General features: G+C 35.7%; 1 protein-coding gene across 2 annotated transcripts in view; it reads right to left on the bottom strand.

The window, feature by feature from the left end:
- Nucleotides 1-2,578, bottom strand: part of LOC107756798 (CCR4-NOT transcription complex subunit 6-like) — a 27,195-nt gene that overhangs the window by 1,576 nt on the left and 23,041 nt on the right. The gene's annotated exons all lie outside the window — the stretch shown is intronic.

The following is a 2,578-nucleotide window of genomic DNA, read 5'->3' as shown; positions in this document are numbered from 1 at the left end:
TGACAAATCTCGTAAACATGTAAAATACAACCATACAATACATTAAAAAGTACAAACCACAAAAAAAAAAAAAAAAAAAAAAAACTCCCCCAGAGAGTGCACGCATACACATAGGTTAGACCAATGTTTCCCAACCTTTTTTTTTTTTGTCGCGGCACCCTTTGGAAATTGTAAAAAAAATTGTGGCACCCTACAAAATTGTCACAATACTTGAATTTCTAACTTCGATATGATACTTTGAAAAGTATAGATATTTGGTACAGATATCAGATGTCATACAGATATTTTTAATATTACACAATTTTTTGTCCATCAATGGTGGCAATCAGTAGGCTTTTATTCATATGTAAACATCGTTTAATTACCATTAAAACTAGCCATCTCACAAATTTTTGCTCACTCAGTGTATTTATTTTACAGTGGGGCAATTTTGTTGCAGCAGCACAAGATAGCTTGATTTCAAACTTTGAATTGAATAAAAAAAAATTACAAGCAAGCAGTCAGTAATAAAATAAAGAACAAAAACAAATTGCTAATGATAGCACAAATAAATAATAATGATACAAATAAAATAAATTGCTTTTTAGTTTTTCAGGTAGGTCTAACACACAGTAGGGCTATTTTTTTTTTTTTTTTTTTTACAATTATCCAAATAATGTTTAGTCCTAGAAAGCTGTTATTATTATCAGAGCACGTGAGCATAACATAGCGGTTAGCAGATCAATGAATAAGAGGGCAGCGTCACCAGAGTTGCCCATACACTACCACACCATGTTACAGCACAGTAGGGCTATTGCAAACAGAAACAATACTGTACTACATAGCCGTTTCCTGTCGGCTCGATTTTTGAGTGGACTTTGCCGTTTCGATTAGCATGAATGGTATATGAGTGGAGCGCACACGCATAGAGCAGGATAACACGCAGAGCATCACACCACGTGAAAGTGAAACCTGAGCGGTGAACTAATTTTCGGTAGGGTTGGGTATCGTTTGTTTGTTTTTTTCGATACCGGTGCCAAATCGATACTTTTAAAATGGTTCCGGTGCCTAAACGGTGCCTGAACCGATACTTATTAAAAAAATAAATAAAAATAAATTCCCCCAAAAAATGGATTGGCCATTAGAACAGAAATAGAATAGAGTGTGCAAATGTTAGAGGGTCAAGTTTTGTAATAAAAAAAAAACAAGCAGATAAAATTAGAAGTAGCATTAGAATAGAGAGTGCTAGAGTTAGAGGGTCAAATGAAGATGAAAGAGATGTTTTCAGACGTTTCTTGAAAATATTAAGGACTCAGCTGCTTGGATTGAGCTGGGCAGGTCATTCCACCAGGAGGGAACAGTTAATGTAGAAGTCCATGAAAGTTTTATCATAGGTAGAATGCAAAATATTTCAATACAAGCATTTCAGTCAAATGTAATTTATGCAATATTTCAAACCTTTAACCCACTTGGGAAAATCAACCCACGGCAACAGTTTAAAAGTAGCCCAATTCTGTGGAAAAAAACACGGACTTGGCAACCCTGCAACTAACAAGAGCTACCGGAGTCAGATTTGCCTGATCACAGGTCGAGAATAAGGAGAGATGACTGACAAGACCATGCTGGAGTATTTGCTGCTCAACAGATCCTGAGCTCATTGACAAATATCTGATCTTGTAAGATGTGCTCGCATAAATAATGTTTTGATATATTAAACATAAAACATTTTGAATACTGATATTTGAAATAATTTAAAAAATGAAAAGATACTTTAAATGTGAAATGCAAACCGCCAGTAGGTGGCAGCAAGTCACTGTTAATATACGAGTCATTGCGACTATACCGCATCATTTAAACGTGTGTGTGATCATTCTGAATGTATTTTAATAGACTGAATCATGCAGTGAACGCACTGTAAATGCGCACGCGCACTAGACTTCACAATACGTGCACTCTGTAGGTGTTTTGAATGTTTTTTTGCGCTGTGAGAATACGGAGCAAAATAGCTCACTTGTCATGGTGTTACTTAACTATATCATGTTATGAATAAACTAAACATTTAGAATTTTTACCTCAGTGTGTTTCTTCTGAGACTTCACGTAATGCGTGCACTCTGTAGGTGTTTTGAATGTTTTTTTGCGTCGTGAGAATATTGAGCAAAATAGCTCACTATTTTGAGCTGGTGTTACTTAACTTTATCATGTTATGAATAAACTAAACATTCTGAATTTTTACCTCAGTGTGTTTCTTCTGAGTTTATGTGTGCTGTTACGCTCATTTGTTCTGAAGTCTCTCACAAAGAGACAAACAGAGAGAGCCTCAGCACGACCTTGTATTCTGTATTCTGCTAACTTACTGCAATTCTCTCTGATGACGCAGTAACTTACCGCGGGGAAGAAAAAATCTTCGGTCTGGCCAATGATTGTAAGCAGTCATTAGGTCCGTCAGACTTAAGATACTTTAGTGGTAATGTGACCAAAAATATTTAAGACCCATCGAATCCGAATTTAAGACATTTTAAGACTTTTTAAAGCCTTATATTAGTAAAACGTTATTTAAGACATTTTAAGGACCCGAGGACACCCTGGGACACCCTGTT

The sequence above is a fragment of the Sinocyclocheilus rhinocerous genome, unplaced genomic scaffold, assembly GCF_001515625.1.
Source record: "Sinocyclocheilus rhinocerous isolate Xijiao unplaced genomic scaffold, SAMN03320098_v1.1 scaffold22, whole genome shotgun sequence".
Classification (NCBI taxonomy): Eukaryota; Metazoa; Chordata; class Actinopteri; order Cypriniformes; family Cyprinidae; genus Sinocyclocheilus; species Sinocyclocheilus rhinocerous.
Note: the sequence above shows the minus strand (reverse complement) of the source record. Positions and strands in the feature narration are given on the sequence as shown.